At 47.9% G+C, this 18,925-nt stretch overlaps 15 non-coding genes and 1 pseudogene across 15 annotated transcripts; 1 reads left to right on the forward strand and 15 right to left on the reverse strand.

Moving 5' to 3' along the window:
- The first annotated feature begins 62 nt into the window (after positions 1-62).
- Positions 63-257, forward strand: LOC148996146 (U2 spliceosomal RNA). Its single transcript, XR_016149488.1, has one exon. It is a non-coding gene; the product is annotated as a U2 spliceosomal RNA (small nuclear RNA).
- On the reverse strand, positions 97-285 carry LOC148996147 (U2 spliceosomal RNA). Its single transcript, XR_016149377.1, has one exon. It is a non-coding gene; the product is annotated as a U2 spliceosomal RNA (small nuclear RNA).
- A 1,111-nt stretch (positions 286-1,396) lies between these two features.
- Positions 1,397-1,561, reverse strand: LOC148996148 (U1 spliceosomal RNA). Its single transcript, XR_016148687.1, has one exon. It is a non-coding gene; the product is annotated as a U1 spliceosomal RNA (small nuclear RNA).
- A 333-nt stretch (positions 1,562-1,894) lies between these two features.
- LOC148996149 (U2 spliceosomal RNA) lies at positions 1,895-2,085 on the reverse strand. The gene has a single exon (XR_016148308.1). It is a non-coding gene; the product is annotated as a U2 spliceosomal RNA (small nuclear RNA).
- A 1,112-nt stretch (positions 2,086-3,197) lies between these two features.
- Positions 3,198-3,362, reverse strand: LOC148996150 (U1 spliceosomal RNA). Its single transcript, XR_016147662.1, has one exon. It is a non-coding gene; the product is annotated as a U1 spliceosomal RNA (small nuclear RNA).
- A 332-nt stretch (positions 3,363-3,694) lies between these two features.
- Positions 3,695-3,885, reverse strand: LOC148996151 (U2 spliceosomal RNA). The gene has a single exon (XR_016148309.1). It is a non-coding gene; the product is annotated as a U2 spliceosomal RNA (small nuclear RNA).
- A 1,111-nt stretch (positions 3,886-4,996) lies between these two features.
- Positions 4,997-5,173, reverse strand: LOC148996152 (U1 spliceosomal RNA; annotated as a pseudogene).
- Positions 5,174-10,634: 5,461 nt separating this feature from the next.
- On the reverse strand, positions 10,635-10,825 carry LOC148996153 (U2 spliceosomal RNA). Its single transcript, XR_016148313.1, has one exon. It is a non-coding gene; the product is annotated as a U2 spliceosomal RNA (small nuclear RNA).
- A 1,111-nt stretch (positions 10,826-11,936) lies between these two features.
- LOC148996154 (U1 spliceosomal RNA) lies at positions 11,937-12,101 on the reverse strand. Its single transcript, XR_016148706.1, has one exon. It is a non-coding gene; the product is annotated as a U1 spliceosomal RNA (small nuclear RNA).
- Positions 12,102-12,433: 332 nt separating this feature from the next.
- LOC148996155 (U2 spliceosomal RNA) lies at positions 12,434-12,624 on the reverse strand. Its single transcript, XR_016148314.1, has one exon. It is a non-coding gene; the product is annotated as a U2 spliceosomal RNA (small nuclear RNA).
- Positions 12,625-13,735: 1,111 nt separating this feature from the next.
- Positions 13,736-13,900, reverse strand: LOC148996156 (U1 spliceosomal RNA). Its single transcript, XR_016148720.1, has one exon. It is a non-coding gene; the product is annotated as a U1 spliceosomal RNA (small nuclear RNA).
- Positions 13,901-14,232: 332 nt separating this feature from the next.
- On the reverse strand, positions 14,233-14,423 carry LOC148996157 (U2 spliceosomal RNA). The gene has a single exon (XR_016148315.1). It is a non-coding gene; the product is annotated as a U2 spliceosomal RNA (small nuclear RNA).
- Positions 14,424-15,534: 1,111 nt separating this feature from the next.
- On the reverse strand, positions 15,535-15,699 carry LOC148996158 (U1 spliceosomal RNA). The gene has a single exon (XR_016148767.1). It is a non-coding gene; the product is annotated as a U1 spliceosomal RNA (small nuclear RNA).
- A 332-nt stretch (positions 15,700-16,031) lies between these two features.
- Positions 16,032-16,222, reverse strand: LOC148996159 (U2 spliceosomal RNA). Its single transcript, XR_016148316.1, has one exon. It is a non-coding gene; the product is annotated as a U2 spliceosomal RNA (small nuclear RNA).
- Positions 16,223-17,334: 1,112 nt separating this feature from the next.
- LOC148996160 (U1 spliceosomal RNA) lies at positions 17,335-17,499 on the reverse strand. The gene has a single exon (XR_016147664.1). It is a non-coding gene; the product is annotated as a U1 spliceosomal RNA (small nuclear RNA).
- Positions 17,500-17,832: 333 nt separating this feature from the next.
- Positions 17,833-18,023, reverse strand: LOC148996161 (U2 spliceosomal RNA). The gene has a single exon (XR_016148317.1). It is a non-coding gene; the product is annotated as a U2 spliceosomal RNA (small nuclear RNA).
- Positions 18,024-18,925: the final 902 nt, after the last annotated feature.

The raw sequence follows: 18,925 nt of genomic DNA on the forward strand, positions 1-18,925 counted from the left end.
TCTCGCCGCGGCCCAGGTGGGCGTGGCCTTTGCCGGCTCCCCCGCCTCGGCGTCGCTGCGTCATCGCTTCTCGGCCTTTTGGCTAAGATCAAGTGTAGTATCTGTTCTTATCAGAAGTACTGCAATACCGGGTCGATGCGTGGAGTGGACGGAGCAAGCCCCTATTCCATCTCCCAGGACCAAAAATCAATTTAATATGTGGTGCCCGGGTAGGGCACGTATCAGATATTAAACTGATAAGAACAGATACTACACTTGATCTTAGCCAAAAGGCCGAGAAGCGATGACGCAGCGACGCCGAGGCGGGGGAGCCGGCAAAGGCCACGCCCACCTGGGCCGCGGCGAGAGGGTCTAAGGTCGCCGGCAAACAAGCTCAGCTCAGATTGGTTGACACCGAAAATGGATCACAACAGAGTGCACAGCAAAGACACTCTGGAGTGCAACCTGGGATTTTGGATCATCAACATTCCGCCTTAAAAGTGAGCGGGCAGACCAAAGCGTCCGTGGTAGAGACTTGAAACTCTGAGGGATGGTAGGACCGGCCCGGTACTACAACCTCACCAAGGCTCGCCCCGATCGGCCCCAAGGTGGCGCTGCAGCGATCAAAAGTACGAAATGGCTCGTAACTCCTCGACCGTCGGTCGCAGACCCAAGTGTCTTACATCACCGGAATCCTTGGCTCGAGCCGAACAAGATGCATGCCTCGGATTGGGTGGTCGCGCTGGCGAGATTTTCGGGTATTTTGGATTTTCTGAAAAACCTACTTTTGCACACTAGTCCTAGGTTTTTTGCCCGATCTGACCCAAACCGGTGCAGAAAGATTCTCTGGAGTCTGACTGCCAACAGGGATCGGGAAACAGTTGGAATTTCCATCCACGTTGGCGACGGTACGCCAAAACGTTGGGGGTGGGCGAGGCGGGCTTTACTTGAACGGCTATAACTCTCCAACGGAATGAGACAATTGCACCCAACTCGGTACACCTGTGTACGGGCTCAGCCCGTGGTCACGTGAAGAGGAATGCGGCGACTGGCCACTTGGTGGCGCTGTAAACAGAAAAAAACACAACATGGGTGGCTGTGTATCACGTGACGTTTCACACGTGCACAATGTTTTCATACCACATGATAGAACTCCTCATTCCGAACAACTTTGCCTCCAGGACAACTGCTGTGAACTAAGTCGTCCGTCAAATATTGGAGACTATTTGAAGAATTGAGGAGAAAAAAGAAAACCCTCCTCACACAGACCGGTCCTAGACTGTTTCGTATCTCTCGAGCAACCGCCGCAGTTCAACTCTCTGGACTGCCTCTGGATATTGAAGAAGTGGAGAAAAAAAACAAAACAAAAGAACCTCAAGTGGAGCTTTAACAATCTGCCCTTTTAACCAGTGTTGTCCAGGGGAGAGCGCGAACGCAGTCCCCCACTACCATAAATTATGCAGTCGAGATTCCCACATTTGGGGAATTCGCAGGGGTCAGCACAACCCAGAGTGCAATGGCCGAGCCTCGCCCTGGGTGAACCACCTTCCTGATCATGGTGTCTCCCCTGCCAGGTAAGTATGAATTCCCAGGCCTTCAGTCAGAAGCACCCTGTCCCTCTCCCCAATCCTCACCAGCGGTTTGCCAGTCAAAAAAGGGGCTTTTTTTTTTTTTTTTTGCACGCTCCGCATCCGGCTCCATGAGCCATAAATGTACATAATGCGCCGTCCCCGAATAGTGGACGGATCAGATGTTAAACCGACAGAGGAACAGGGGTTCCTTTTTGTCTTGTTTTTACACCACAATTCTACCCAGGCTAGTATAGCACATGATCACCTACAACACCCACTCACACTAGCTCCATTATCACCGTCTGCCACACAAGACCACTACATTTCTTTCATTGAACACTTTAGGAGGGTGCACCGTTCCCAGAAGTACTGCAATACCGGGTCGATGCGTGGAGTGGACGGAGCAAGCCCCTATTCCATCTCCCAGGACCAAAAATCAATTTAATATGTGGTGCCCGGGTAGGGCACGTATCAGATATTAAACTGATAAGAACAGATACTACACTTGATCTTAGCCAAAAGGCCGAGAAGCGATGACGCAGCGACGCCGAGGCGGGGGAGCCGGCAAAGGCCACGCCCACCTGGGCCGCGGCGAGAGGGTCTAAGGTCGCCGGCAAACAAGCTCAGCTCAGATTGGTTGACACCGAAAATGGATCACAACAGAGTGCACAGCAAAGACACTCTGGAGTGCAACCTGGGATTTTGGATCATCAACATTCCGCCTTAAAAGTGAGCGGGCAGACCAAAGCGTCCGTGGTAGAGACTTGAAACTCTGAGGGATGGTAGGACCGGCCCGGTACTACAACCTCACCAAGGCTCGCCCCCCGATCGGCCCCAAGGTGGCGCTGCAGCGATCAAAAGTACGAAATGGCTCGTAACTCCTCGACCGTCGGTCGCAGACCCAAGTGTCTTACATCACCGGAATCCTTGGCTCGAGCCGAACAAGATGCATGCCTCGGATTGGGTGGTCGCGCTGGCGAGATTTTCGGGTATTTTGGATTTTCTGAAAAACCTACTTTTGCACACTAGTCCTAGGTTTTTTGCCCGATCTGACCCAAACCGGTGCAGAAAGATTCTCTGGAGTCTGACTGCCAACAGGGATCGGGAAACAGTTGGAATTTCCATCCACGTTGGCGACGGTACGCCAAAACGTTGGGGGTGGGCGAGGCGGGCTTTACTTGAACGGCTATAACTCTCCAACGGAATGAGACAATTGCACCCAACTCGGTACACCTGTGTACGGGCTCAGCCCGTGGTCACGTGAAGAGGAATGCGGCGACTGGCCACTTGGTGGCGCTGTAAACAGAAAAAAACACAACATGGGTGGCTGTGTATCACGTGACGTTTCACACGTGCACAATGTTTTCATACCACATGATAGAACTCCTCATTCCGAACAACTTTGCCTCCAGGACAACTGCTGTGAACTAAGTCGTCCGTCAAATATTGGAGACTATTTGAAGAATTGAGGAGAAAAAAGAAAACCCTCCTCACACAGACCGGTCCTAGACTGTTTCGTATCTCTCGAGCAACCGCCGCAGTTCAACTCTCTGGACTGCCTCTGGATATTGAAGAAGTGGAGAAAAAAAAAAAACAAAAGAACCTCAAGTGGAGCTTTAACAATCTGCCCTTTTAACCAGTGTTGTCCAGGGGAGAGCGCGAACGCAGTCCCCCACTACCATAAATTATGCAGTCGAGATTCCCACATTTGGGGAATTCGCAGGGGTTAGCACAACCCAGAGTGCAATGGCCGAGCCTCGCCCTGGGTGAACCACCTTCCTGATCATGGTGTCTCCCCTGCCAGGTAAGTATGAATTCCCAGGCCTTCAGTCAGAAGCACCCTGTCCCTCTCCCCAATCCTCACCAGCGGTTTGCCAGTCAAAAAAGGGGCTTTTTTTTTTTTTTTTGCACGCTCCGCATCCGGCTCCATGAGCCATAAATGTACATAATGCGCCGTCCCCGAATAGTGGACGGATCAGATGTTAAACCGACAGAGGAACAGGGGTTCCTTTTTGTCTTGTTTTTACACCACAATTCTACCCAGGCTAGTATAGCACATGATCACCTACAACACCCACTCACACTAGCTCCATTATCACCGTCTGCCACACAAGACCACTACATTTCTTTCATTGAACACTTTAGGAGGGTGCACCGTTCCCAGAAGTACTGCAATACCGGGTCGATGCGTGGAGTGGACGGAGCAAGCCCCTATTCCATCTCCCAGGACCAAAAATCAATTTAATATGTGGTGCCCGGGTAGGGCACGTATCAGATATTAAACTGATAAGAACAGATACTACACTTGATCTTAGCCAAAAGGCCGAGAAGCGATGACGCAGCGACGCCGAGGCGGGGGAGCCGGCAAAGGCCACGCCCACCTGGGCCGCGGCGAGAGGGTCTAAGGTCGCCGGCAAACAAGCTCAGCTCAGATTGGTTGACACCGAAAATGGATCACAACAGAGTGCACAGCAAAGACACTCTGGAGTGCAACCTGGGATTTTGGATCATCAACATTCCGCCTTAAAAGTGAGCGGGCAGACCAAAGCGTCCGTGGTAGAGACTTGAAACTCTGAGGGATGGTAGGACCGGCCCGGTACTACAACCTCACCAAGGCTCGCCCCGATCGGCCCCAAGGTGGCGCTGCAGCGATCAAAAGTACGAAATGGCTCGTAACTCCTCGACCGTCGGTCGCAGACCCAAGTGTCTTACATCACCGGAATCCTTGGCTCGAGCCGAACAAGATGCATGCCTCGGATTGGGTGGTCGCGCTGGCGAGATTTTCGGGTATTTTGGATTTTCTGAAAAACCTACTTTTGCACACTAGTCCTAGGTTTTTTGCCCGATCTGACCCAAACCGGTGCAGAAAGATTCTCTGGAGTCTGACTGCCAACAGGGATCGGGAAACAGTTGGAATTTCCATCCACGTTGGCGACGGTACGCCAAAACGTTGGGGGTGGGCGAGGCGGGCTTTACTTGAACGGCTATAACTCTCCAACGGAATGAGACAATTGCACCCAACTCGGTACACCTGTGTACGGGCTCAGCCCGTGGTCACGTGAAGAGGAATGCGGCGACTGGCCACTTGGTGGCGCTGTAAACAGAAAAAAACACAACATGGGTGGCTGTGTATCACGTGACGTTTCACACGTGCACAATGTTTTCATACCACATGATAGAACTCCTCATTCCGAACAACTTTGCCTCCAGGACAACTGCTGTGAACTAAGTCGTCCGTCAAATATTGGAGACTATTTGAAGAATTGAGGAGAAAAAAGAAAACCCTCCTCACACAGACCGGTCCTAGACTGTTTCGTATCTCTCGAGCAACCGCCGCAGTTCAACTCTCTGGACTGCCTCTGGATATTGAAGAAGTGGAGAAAAAAAACAAAACAAAAGAACCTCAAGTGGAGCTTTAACAATCTGCCCTTTTAACCAGTGTTGTCCAGGGGAGAGCGCGAACGCAGTCCCCCACTACCATAAATTATGCAGTCGAGATTCCCACATTTGGGGAATTCGCAGGGGTCAGCACAACCCAGAGTGCAATGGCCGAGCCTCGCCCTGGGTGAACCTTTTTTTTTTTTTTTTTTTTTTTTTTTCTTTCTTTCCAGCTCAGAAAGGATTCACTTGAGTCCTATAGAATACGCATAGTATTCATATACACCGAATCCATTCATCATATGCTGTAATCTTTTTTAATTTTTTTAAATAATTTTGTTATTTCCTTTTTTTTTCTTTTTTTTTCAAATTATGGTTAAAAAAAAAAGTTCAATTTCCGACACCATACAACATAAAACATACCATACACAATACAACATGATACATATTCCTCAAATCCATCAAAAGGACTTCGAAATTTCATCTTGTAAGTAGAAAAAAATTGGGGATTTGATTGAAACTTTCCATTTCTTAATAGTTTCAATCAGGGAAAGAGTTTTCCTGTCTTTTAATACATAGTCTCTGATTGTGACAAGGCTTGAAGAGATCACTGTTTCTGCAGGTATATCATAACCTTTAAAACAAGAAATATTCCTTGCTTTCCATAACCCTTCTTTAATGACATTAATAGCTATCCACCATCTTATCCAATCATCCGAGTTCATATTATTCAATTCTCCATACAATATATCCGATTCAGTTGGAAATCTGTATAATTCTACCATCCATTCTCGTACTAAGGACCAGACCTCTCTAGCATATTTGCAAAAATAAAACAAGTGGCTAATAGACTCGTCTTCTCCACACCTAAACTTAGGGCATCGTGAGCTCCTTGACATGTTTCTTTTTTCCAAAAAAACACGAGTAGGTAAGCATTGATGGACCACTTGCCAAGCGATATCTTTATGGGAATTAAACAGGGAGCTATTATCTACATTCTTCCAGACTGTAACACAGTCAGATTCAGTAAGATTTCCTACTGGGGTAATTCTCTCTAATCCTGGATATAACTTCTCTTGAATAGTTACTCTGTTTAATTTCTCAATAGGGATGTGAGGGGTTGTCACTTTCCTCAAAAGGGATAGCACCTTATCATACATTTCAGGTCTATATTCGGCATGTGGAGTATTTTGCGAGAGTCTCATTCCCCAAGCATTAGCGACCTGTTGACCTATCCAAAGTTTGGCGAAACAATGCCATAAGATGCCTTGGTTCTCTGTCAGACAGGCTTTTAAAATAGGTGTAATGAACATAGAAACCAGTTTGGACCCCAATTCTGGGACTGCCATCCCTCCTTTGCTTATTGGCTTATACAGTATTTCTCGTCTAATTTTTTCATGCTGTGAACTCCAGAAAAAACTAAACAAGGCCTTCCTAATAGATCTTATAAACTGTATTGGTGCCGGGAAAGTTGAGGCTAAAAAAGTAAGAGAGGCCAAAATCTCTGCATTAATTATCAGCACTTTCCCTCTCAGAGTAAGGTCTCGCTCTTTCCATTGCTTCAGTTTCCACTTTATTTTATTAAGTCTATAATCCCAATTTATCTTATCCATGTCTTTCCCCACAAAAAGGCCCAGAATTTTAATGGATTTTACCTGTTTTTTAAAGCCCAAATTTAATTGAGGCTCTTTCCAACCCGAGTACAGAACCTCTGTCTTGGATTTATTAATCTTAGCTCCTGTAGCTAGAGCGAACCTCTCACAAGTTTCCAGCGTTTCTTTTATGGAATTATTATCCGTGAGGAAAAGTGTTAAATCGTCCATATAAAGAGAAACTTTGGCCACTCTACCTGAACCACCTGGAATTGGAAAGCCCCTAATCCTAGGGTTCCGTCTAAGAGTACAGGCCAATGGCTCAATTGCCAAAACAAACAACAGTGGGGACAAACTACAACCCTGACGCACACCCGAACAAACATCGAATGGCTCTGACAAGTGCCCATTCACCAAAACTCTACTTTGGCAACCTGCATACAATAGGCTGATCCATGCACAAATGGTTGAGCTAAAGCCCAAACGCTTCAGCAATGTATGTAAATAATGATGGTCTATGCTATCAAAGGCCTTTTCCAGGTCAAGGCCCAAAATTGCCAGAGATAGTTTACGTTCTTGTGCGTACAGGTATATATCTCTTGCTAATGCTAGATTATCTTGTATAGATCTCCCTTTAATCCCGCATGTTTGGTCATTGCTGATAAATTTTGGCATATCAGGCTGGAGCTTAAAAAAGAGCGCCTTGGACAAGATTTTTACATCTACTCCTAACAAGGTCAAAGGTCGCCAATTTTTTAGCTCCTGTCTATCGCCTTTCTTGAACAACAAGGAGATAACTCCTTCTCTTAAAGAAGACGGAAGTTTTCCTATGTGTAGGCTTTCCATAAACATCCTCAACAAAGGTTCTTTTAACTCTTCCCAAAAGGTTGTATAAAATTCCTTTGGTAGCCCATCCGCTCCTGGGCATTTATTGTTACTCATACTTCTAACTGCTTTGGTCAAATCCTCTACACATAGGTTTATGTCATCAATTCTCAAATCTCCTTGAGTGTTACTATCCATTTCAGAAAGGAAAGCAACAATTTCATCATTTTTCCTATTTTTTGAGCTATACAAGTTCTTATAAAAGGAGAAGACATGAGATACTATATTGTGTGTGCCTGTTATTACTTTGTTCTCTTGGGTTTTTATAGAATCTAAACTTTGGGATCCAGTAAGCTTCCTAAAAAAATATCTAGTGCATTTTTCATTGGATTCAAAATGCTGAACTCTACTCCTTATAATGTAGGTCTTGTTCTTATCAGCCATTATTTTAGCCATTTCTCTCTTAAGTTTTGCAATATCATCTGCCACATTAAATCCCGAAAGAGACATTGTGTACAGAGTTTGTAGATCTCTCTGACATTTCTTAAACCGATAATTATTTTTTGATGTAATTTTCTTGCTTTTCTTTATAAAAAACTCCTTTATTCTAATTTTAAGATCCTGCCACCAATCACCTATTGAAGAATATATGTCTTGCAGTGATTCCCATTGGTATAACATTCCTTTCAATTCTTGTACAACTTTAGGATTTTCTAGCAAGCTTGTATTTAACTTCCATAATCCTTGGCCTCTCATATTACTACCACATACATCTAATACACAATCCAATTTGGCATGGTCAGAAAAAAAAACAGGTTTCACAGAGGCTTCTATTACCTCAATTGCTGGTGAAGAAAAGAAAAAATCAATACGGGAAGAGGAAGATCCATTAGACCAAGTGAAACCAGGGATATTAGGGTTCTGAGTTCTAAAAACATCTGTAAGTTGGAAGTCCTTAAGAATGTCTGTGAGATCTACAGAGCTAGAATCGAGTTTTACTGTTCTTGTTGATTTCCTGTCTTCTTTTGCTATTATACAGTTGAAATCTCCCCCCATAATCACTTCATGTCCACAAAAAAGTAATGAAGCTATATCTTTCAAAACTTCTTTTCGTTCTTGTAAGTCTGGAGGACAATATACATTAATTATACGAAGGAGTATCCCATTCAATCTTACATCCACATACATAAGTCTCCCATTGACCAGTTCCTTGACCTGATGGATCTCAAATTGCCAACCTCTAAAGAGAATGCTCACTCCAGAAGACCTATTCTTATTATCCCCAGACCATAAGGAATGACCATATTTCCACTTATCTTGGAAGGATCTATAATTAGGTTTATAAGGTAGATTACACTCTTGAAGGAGGGCAATATCGTGACCTTCGTTATATAAAAAGGAAAACACAGAGGAGCATTTAACCGGGTCATTTAAACCTCTAGTATTAATGGATGTAATCGATAAACGCATAACCTAGAGGGGAGAAGGTTACGTAGGAGACGTCACGTTGCTCTTTGGCCTTTTTCTTTTCTTTTCCCTCTTAGATCGTGAAGGTGATTCTTTTGGTAATGCCACTTCTTTCATTTGGGTGGTGGTTGAAAAACTTTCAATTTCGTCAAAGTCCAAGAAGGGTGTAGAGTTGGATGACCAGTCAGCTACTTCTTCATGTTCCTGTATAGAATGTTTGTTGTCATTTGGAGTGGACTCTGGTGTTGGAGTTTCAGATAGAAGAGATAAGGACATAGGAAAAGCCTCAGCTACCTCCAAGAGGATGTTCCGTCTTGGTTTTTGGCCTTCCTTATCTGGCGTTGATACCATAGCATCCATTGCAATTTCTGGTTCTTCAACTGGAAGGTCCTTTTGTGTTTCTTCCTCTGTTCTCTTGTTAACATTAGGTTCCAAGGGGGAAAAAAGAACTCTTGACAAGTCTATCAGATCTTCTTTTAGAGAGGAGGGTGCAGGGACTTCGACTAATCCATGAGGATGTAGTGAAGGACTTATACTAGGTTCTCCCTGTGTAATCGTAACATCCTGGGCACCATCTTGATGGGTTACAAAGGGAAATCCACTTCTGATGTTGTTTTCTGGGTCTTCAAAATCCACCATATTCCGTCCTTCTTCACGATCTTGTTGTTTTATTTTGTTGGAGTAAGCATGAGGGCAATCACGAAACCTATGATCTTCGGCCCCGCATAGGTTGCATTTCTTTGGTAGCTGACAATCCTTAGAGCTATGGTCTTTACTATTACAGTGTCTGCAGATTACCATTTCACAATTCGCTGCTATATGGTTCAAGGAGCCACATTTCCTACATTCCTTTGGTTGCCCATTATAGAAAACATAGCCCCTAATTGGGCCTAATTGGATTAGTGCGGGCAGGTGATGGTAATTACCTTCTGCATCTTTCCTCAAACGTACTTGGAATTTGGAAGCTCCAGTCTTTATCCCATCCTCATCTCTCATCAAAGAAGTATTTAAGATGGTACAGTGCATAGAGAGCCAAGTGGTAACATCTTCAATTTTAATCCTTTCAGAATGTATCAAGACAGTCACAGTTCTGATATCTCTTTCAGATAAAGGGGTCAAGAGAATTTTCTGGAAACAAGGAGTTGTGCTCTTCTTGGAATTAAATCTATTCACACAGAGTTCATAAGAAGAAAAGGTGGTAAAAACCACTTCAAAAATCTTCCTACCAGGAAAGGCAAAGATGTAATCCAGTTGTGAGGGTTGAAAACCGAGTTCTGTCTGTAATATTCTCCTACTGAAATTCAGTCGGTCCATCTCCAGTCCTTCCAGTAACTCGAATTTGACCGTATTCCTTCGCACCAAAACGGTCGACATGTTGTTCTATTAGGTATTAAACCCAAGCAAAAAACGAGAAAACAGAACAATCAGCAATAGGCCGCCCTGGGTGAACCACCTTCCTGATCATGGTGTCTCCCCTGCCAGGTAAGTATGAATTCCCAGGCCTTCAGTCAGAAGCACCCTGTCCCTCTCCCCAATCCTCACCAGCGGTTTGCCAGTCAAAAAAGGGGCTTTTTTTTTTTTTTTTGCACGCTCCGCATCCGGCTCCATGAGCCATAAATGTACATAATGCGCCGTCCCCGAATAGTGGACGGATCAGATGTTAAACCGACAGAGGAACAGGGGTTCCTTTTTGTCTTGTTTTTACACCACAATTCTACCCAGGCTAGTATAGCACATGATCACCTACAACACCCACTCACACTAGCTCCATTATCACCGTCTGCCACACAAGACCACTACATTTCTTTCATTGAACACTTTAGGAGGGTGCACCGTTCCCAGAAGTACTGCAATACCGGGTCGATGCGTGGAGTGGACGGAGCAAGCCCCTATTCCATCTCCCAGGACCAAAAATCAATTTAATATGTGGTGCCCGGGTAGGGCACGTATCAGATATTAAACTGATAAGAACAGATACTACACTTGATCTTAGCCAAAAGGCCGAGAAGCGATGACGCAGCGACGCCGAGGCGGGGGAGCCGGCAAAGGCCACGCCCACCTGGGCCGCGGCGAGAGGGTCTAAGGTCGCCGGCAAACAAGCTCAGCTCAGATTGGTTGACACCGAAAATGGATCACAACAGAGTGCACAGCAAAGACACTCTGGAGTGCAACCTGGGATTTTGGATCATCAACATTCCGCCTTAAAAGTGAGCGGGCAGACCAAAGCGTCCGTGGTAGAGACTTGAAACTCTGAGGGATGGTAGGACCGGCCCGGTACTACAACCTCACCAAGGCTCGCCCCGATCGGCCCCAAGGTGGCGCTGCAGCGATCAAAAGTACGAAATGGCTCGTAACTCCTCGACCGTCGGTCGCAGACCCAAGTGTCTTACATCACCGGAATCCTTGGCTCGAGCCGAACAAGATGCATGCCTCGGATTGGGTGGTCGCGCTGGCGAGATTTTCGGGTATTTTGGATTTTCTGAAAAACCTACTTTTGCACACTAGTCCTAGGTTTTTTGCCCGATCTGACCCAAACCGGTGCAGAAAGATTCTCTGGAGTCTGACTGCCAACAGGGATCGGGAAACAGTTGGAATTTCCATCCACGTTGGCGACGGTACGCCAAAACGTTGGGGGTGGGCGAGGCGGGCTTTACTTGAACGGCTATAACTCTCCAACGGAATGAGACAATTGCACCCAACTCGGTACACCTGTGTACGGGCTCAGCCCGTGGTCACGTGAAGAGGAATGCGGCGACTGGCCACTTGGTGGCGCTGTAAACAGAAAAAAACACAACATGGGTGGCTGTGTATCACGTGACGTTTCACACGTGCACAATGTTTTCATACCACATGATAGAACTCCTCATTCCGAACAACTTTGCCTCCAGGACAACTGCTGTGAACTAAGTCGTCCGTCAAATATTGGAGACTATTTGAAGAATTGAGGAGAAAAAAGAAAACCCTCCTCACACAGACCGGTCCTAGACTGTTTCGTATCTCTCGAGCAACCGCCGCAGTTCAACTCTCTGGACTGCCTCTGGATATTGAAGAAGTGGAGAAAAAAAACAAAACAAAAGAACCTCAAGTGGAGCTTTAACAATCTGCCCTTTTAACCAGTGTTGTCCAGGGGAGAGCGCGAACGCAGTCCCCCACTACCATAAATTATGCAGTCGAGATTCCCACATTTGGGGAATTCGCAGGGGTCAGCACAACCCAGAGTGCAATGGCCGAGCCTCGCCCTGGGTGAACCACCTTCCTGATCATGGTGTCTCCCCTGCCAGGTAAGTATGAATTCCCAGGCCTTCAGTCAGAAGCACCCTGTCCCTCTCCCCAATCCTCACCAGCGGTTTGCCAGTCAAAAAAGGGGCTTTTTTTTTTTTTTTTGCACGCTCCGCATCCGGCTCCATGAGCCATAAATGTACATAATGCGCCGTCCCCGAATAGTGGACGGATCAGATGTTAAACCGACAGAGGAACAGGGGTTCCTTTTTGTCTTGTTTTTACACCACAATTCTACCCAGGCTAGTATAGCACATGATCACCTACAACACCCACTCACACTAGCTCCATTATCACCGTCTGCCACACAAGACCACTACATTTCTTTCATTGAACACTTTAGGAGGGTGCACCGTTCCCAGAAGTACTGCAATACCGGGTCGATGCGTGGAGTGGACGGAGCAAGCCCCTATTCCATCTCCCAGGACCAAAAATCAATTTAATATGTGGTGCCCGGGTAGGGCACGTATCAGATATTAAACTGATAAGAACAGATACTACACTTGATCTTAGCCAAAAGGCCGAGAAGCGATGACGCAGCGACGCCGAGGCGGGGGAGCCGGCAAAGGCCACGCCCACCTGGGCCGCGGCGAGAGGGTCTAAGGTCGCCGGCAAACAAGCTCAGCTCAGATTGGTTGACACCGAAAATGGATCACAACAGAGTGCACAGCAAAGACACTCTGGAGTGCAACCTGGGATTTTGGATCATCAACATTCCGCCTTAAAAGTGAGCGGGCAGACCAAAGCGTCCGTGGTAGAGACTTGAAACTCTGAGGGATGGTAGGACCGGCCCGGTACTACAACCTCACCAAGGCTCGCCCCGATCGGCCCCAAGGTGGCGCTGCAGCGATCAAAAGTACGAAATGGCTCGTAACTCCTCGACCGTCGGTCGCAGACCCAAGTGTCTTACATCACCGGAATCCTTGGCTCGAGCCGAACAAGATGCATGCCTCGGATTGGGTGGTCGCGCTGGCGAGATTTTCGGGTATTTTGGATTTTCTGAAAAACCTACTTTTGCACACTAGTCCTAGGTTTTTTGCCCGATCTGACCCAAACCGGTGCAGAAAGATTCTCTGGAGTCTGACTGCCAACAGGGATCGGGAAACAGTTGGAATTTCCATCCACGTTGGCGACGGTACGCCAAAACGTTGGGGGTGGGCGAGGCGGGCTTTACTTGAACGGCTATAACTCTCCAACGGAATGAGACAATTGCACCCAACTCGGTACACCTGTGTACGGGCTCAGCCCGTGGTCACGTGAAGAGGAATGCGGCGACTGGCCACTTGGTGGCGCTGTAAACAGAAAAAAACACAACATGGGTGGCTGTGTATCACGTGACGTTTCACACGTGCACAATGTTTTCATACCACATGATAGAACTCCTCATTCCGAACAACTTTGCCTCCAGGACAACTGCTGTGAACTAAGTCGTCCGTCAAATATTGGAGACTATTTGAAGAATTGAGGAGAAAAAAGAAAACCCTCCTCACACAGACCGGTCCTAGACTGTTTCGTATCTCTCGAGCAACCGCCGCAGTTCAACTCTCTGGACTGCCTCTGGATATTGAAGAAGTGGAGAAAAAAAACAAAACAAAAGAACCTCAAGTGGAGCTTTAACAATCTGCCCTTTTAACCAGTGTTGTCCAGGGGAGAGCGCGAACGCAGTCCCCCACTACCATAAATTATGCAGTCGAGATTCCCACATTTGGGGAATTCGCAGGGGTCAGCACAACCCAGAGTGCAATGGCCGAGCCTCGCCCTGGGTGAACCACCTTCCTGATCATGGTGTCTCCCCTGCCAGGTAAGTATGAATTCCCAGGCCTTCAGTCAGAAGCACCCTGTCCCTCTCCCCAATCCTCACCAGCGGTTTGCCAGTCAAAAAAGGGGCTTTTTTTTTTTTTTTTGCACGCTCCGCATCCGGCTCCATGAGCCATAAATGTACATAATGCGCCGTCCCCGAATAGTGGACGGATCAGATGTTAAACCGACAGAGGAACAGGGGTTCCTTTTTGTCTTGTTTTTACACCACAATTCTACCCAGGCTAGTATAGCACATGATCACCTACAACACCCACTCACACTAGCTCCATTATCACCGTCTGCCACACAAGACCACTACATTTCTTTCATTGAACACTTTAGGAGGGTGCACCGTTCCCAGAAGTACTGCAATACCGGGTCGATGCGTGGAGTGGACGGAGCAAGCCCCTATTCCATCTCCCAGGACCAAAAATCAATTTAATATGTGGTGCCCGGGTAGGGCACGTATCAGATATTAAACTGATAAGAACAGATACTACACTTGATCTTAGCCAAAAGGCCGAGAAGCGATGACGCAGCGACGCCGAGGCGGGGGAGCCGGCAAAGGCCACGCCCACCTGGGCCGCGGCGAGAGGGTCTAAGGTCGCCGGCAAACAAGCTCAGCTCAGATTGGTTGACACCGAAAATGGATCACAACAGAGTGCACAGCAAAGACACTCTGGAGTGCAACCTGGGATTTTGGATCATCAACATTCCGCCTTAAAAGTGAGCGGGCAGACCAAAGCGTCCGTGGTAGAGACTTGAAACTCTGAGGGATGGTAGGACCGGCCCGGTACTACAACCTCACCAAGGCTCGCCCCGATCGGCCCCAAGGTGGCGCTGCAGCGATCAAAAGTACGAAATGGCTCGTAACTCCTCGACCGTCGGTCGCAGACCCAAGTGTCTTACATCACCGGAATCCTTGGCTCGAGCCAAACAAGATGCATGCCTCGGATTGGGTGGTCGCGCTGGCGAGATTTTCGGGTATTTTGGATTTTCTGAAAAACCTACTTTTGCACACTAGTCCTAGGTTTTTTGCCCGATCTGACCCAAACCGGTGCAGAAAGATTCTCTGGAGTCTGACTGCCAACAGGGATCGGGAAACAGTTGGAATTTCCATCCACGTTGGCGACGGTACGCCAAAACGTTGGGGGTGGGCGAGGCGGGCTTTACTTGAACGGCTATAACTCTCCAACGGAATGAGACAATTGCACCCAACTCGGTACACCTGTGTACGGGCTCAGCCCGTGGTCACGTGAAGAGGAATGCGGCGACTGGCCACTTGGTGGCGCTGTAAACAGAAAAAAACACAACATGGGTGGCTGTGTATCACGTGACGTTTCACACGTGCACAATGTTTTCATACCACATGATAGAACTCCTCATTCCGAACAACTTTGCCTCCAGGACAACTGCTGTGAACTAAGTCGTCCGTCAAATATTGGAGACTATTTGAAGAATTGAGGAGAAAAAAGAAAACCCTCCTCACACAGACCGGTCCTAGACTGTTTCGTATCTCTCGAGCAACCGCCGCAGTTCAACTCTCTGGACTGCCTCTGGATATTGAAGAAGTGGAGAAAAAAAACAAAACAAAAGAACCTCAAGTGGAGCTTTAACAATCTGCCCTTTTAACCAGTGTTGTCCAGGGGAGAGCGCGAACGCAGTCCCCCACTACCATAAATTATGCAGTCGAGATTCCCACATTTGGGGAATTCGCAGGGGTCAGCACAACCCAGAGTGCAATGGCCGAGCCTCGCCCTGGGTGAACCACCTTCCTGATCATGGTGTCTCCCCTGCCAGGTAAGTATGAATTCCCAGGCCTTCAGTCAGAAGCACCCTGTCCCTCTCCCCAATCCTCACCAGCGGTTTGCCAGTCAAAAAAGGGGCTTTTTTTTTTTTTTTTGCACGCTCCGCATCCGGCTCCATGAGCCATAAATGTACATAATGCGCCGTCCCCGAATAGTGGACGGATCAGATGTTAAACCGACAGAGGAACAGGGGTTCCTTTTTGTCTTGTTTTTACACCACAATTCTACCCAGGCTAGTATAGCACATGATCACCTACAACACCCACTCACACTAGCTCCATTATCACCGTCTGCCACACAAGACCACTACATTTCTTTCATTGAACACTTTAGGAGGGTGCACCGTTCCCAGAAGTACTGCAATACCGGGTCGATGCGTGGAGTGGACGGAGCAAGCCCCTATTCCATCTCCCAGGACCAAAAATCAATTTAATATGTGGTGCCCGGGTAGGGCACGTATCAGATATTAAACTGATAAGAACAGATACTACACTTGATCTTAGCCAAAAGGCCGAGAAGCGATGACGCAGCGACGCCGAGGCGGGGGAGCCGGCAAAGGCCACGCCCACCTGGGCCGCGGCGAGAGGGTCTAAGGTCGCCGGCAAACAAGCTCAGCTCAGATTGGTTGACACCGAAAATGGATCACAACAGAGTGCACAGCAAAGACACTCTGGAGTGCAACCTGGGATTTTGGATCATCAACATTCCGCCTTAAAAGTGAGCGGGCAGACCAAAGCGTCCGTGGTAGAGACTTGAAACTCTGAGGGATGGTAGGACCGGCCCGGTACTACAACCTCACCAAGGCTCGCCCCCCGATCGGCCCCAAGGTGGCGCTGCAGCGATCAAAAGTACGAAATGGCTCGTAACTCCTCGACCGTCGGTCGCAGACCCAAGTGTCTTACATCACCGGAATCCTTGGCTCGAGCCGAACAAGATGCATGCCTCGGATTGGGTGGTCGCGCTGGCGAGATTTTCGGGTATTTTGGATTTTCTGAAAAACCTACTTTTGCACACTAGTCCTAGGTTTTTTGCCCGATCTGACCCAAACCGGTGCAGAAAGATTCTCTGGAGTCTGACTGCCAACAGGGATCGGGAAACAGTTGGAATTTCCATCCACGTTGGCGACGGTACGCCAAAACGTTGGGGGTGGGCGAGGCGGGCTTTACTTGAACGGCTATAACTCTCCAACGGAATGAGACAATTGCACCCAACTCGGTACACCTGTGTACGGGCTCAGCCCGTGGTCACGTGAAGAGGAATGCGGCGACTGGCCACTTGGTGGCGCTGTAAACAGAAAAAAACACAACATGGGTGGCTGTGTATCACGTGACGTTTCACACGTGCACAATGTTTTCATACCACATGATAGAACTCCTCATTCCGAACAACTTTGCCTCCAGGACAACTGCTGTGAACTAAGTCGTCCGTCAAATATTGGAGACTATTTGAAGAATTGAGGAGAAAAAAGAAAACCCTCCTCACACAGACCGGTCCTAGACTGTTTCGTATCTCTCGAGCAACCGCCGCAGTTCAACTCTCTGGACTGCCTCTGGATATTGAAGAAGTGGAGAAAAAAAAAAAACAAAAGAACCTCAAGTGGAGCTTTAACAATCTGCCCTTTTAACCAGTGTTGTCCAGGGGAGAGCGCGAACGCAGTCCCCCACTACCATAAATTATGCAGTCGAGATTCCCACATTTGGGGAATTCGCAGGGGTTAGCACAACCCAGAGTGCAATGGCCGAGCCTCGCCCTGGGTGAACCACCTTCCTGATCATGGTGTCTCCCCTGCCAGGTAAGTATGAATTCCCAGGCCTTCAGTCAGAAGCACCCTGTCCCTCTCCCCAATCCTCACCAGCGGTTTGCCAGTCAAAAAAGGGGCTTTTTTTTTTTTTTTTTGCACGCTCCGCATCCGGCTCCATGAGCCATAAATGTACATAATGCGCCGTCCCCGAATAGTGGACGGATCAGATGTTAAACCGACAGAGGAACAGGGGTTCCTTTTTGTCTTGTTTTTACACCACAATTCTACCCAGGCTAGTATAGCACATGATCACCTACAACACCCACTCACACTAGCTCCATTATCACCGTCTGCCACACAAGACCACTACATTTCTTTCATTGAACACTTTAGGAGGGTGCACCGTTCCCAGAAGTACTGCAATACCGGGTCGATGCGTGGAGTGGACGGAGCAAGCCCCTATTCCATCTCCCAGGACCAAAAATCAATTTAATATGTGGTGCCCGGGTAGGGCACGTATCAGATATTAAACTGATAAGAACAGATACTACACTTGATCTTAGCCAAAAGGCCGAGAAGCGATGACGCAGCGACGCCGAGGCGGGGGAGCCGGCAAAGGCCACGCCCACCTGGGCCGCGGCGAGAGGGTCTAAGGTCGCCGGCAAACAAGCTCAGCTCAGATTGGTTGACACCGAAAATGGATCACAACAGAGTGCACAGCAAAGACACTCTGGAGTGCAACCTGGGATTTTGGATCATCAACATTCCGCCTTAAAAGTGAGCGGGCAGACCAAAGCGTCCGTGGTAGAGACTTGAAACTCTGAGGGATGGTAGGACCGGCCCGGTACTACAACCTCACCAAGGCTCGCCCCGATCGGCCCCAAGGTGGCGCTGCAGCGATCAAAAGTACGAAATGGCTCGTAACTCCTCGACCGTCGGTCGCAGACCCAAGTGTCTTACATCACCGGAATCCTTGGCTCGAGCCGAACAAGATGCATGCCTCGGATTGGGTGGTCGCGCTGGCGAGATTTTCGGGTATTTTGGATTTTCTGAAAAACCTACTTTTGCACACTAGTCCTAGGTTTTTTGCCCGATCTGACCCAAACCGGTGCAGAAAGATTCTCTGGAGTCTGACTGCCAACAGGGATCGGGAAACAGTTGGAATTTCCATCCACGTTGGCGACGGTACGCCAAAACGTTGGGGGTGGGCGAGGCGGGCTTTACTTGAACGGCTATAACTCTCCAACGGAATGAGACAATTGCACCCAACTCGGTACACCTGTGTACGGGCTCAGCCCGTGGTCACGTGAAGAGGAATGCGGCGACTGGCCACTTGGTGGCGCTGTAAACAGAAAAAAACACAACATGGGTGGCTGTGTATCACGTGACGTTTCACACGTGCACAATGTTTTCATACCACATGATAGAACTCCTCATTCCGAACAACTTTGCCTCCAGGACAACTGCTGTGAACTAAGTCGTCCG

This window comes from Pimephales promelas, chromosome 2 (genome assembly GCF_988280905.1).
Source record: "Pimephales promelas chromosome 2, fPimPro1.hap1.1, whole genome shotgun sequence".
In the NCBI taxonomy this organism is placed as follows: Eukaryota; Metazoa; Chordata; class Actinopteri; order Cypriniformes; family Leuciscidae; genus Pimephales; species Pimephales promelas.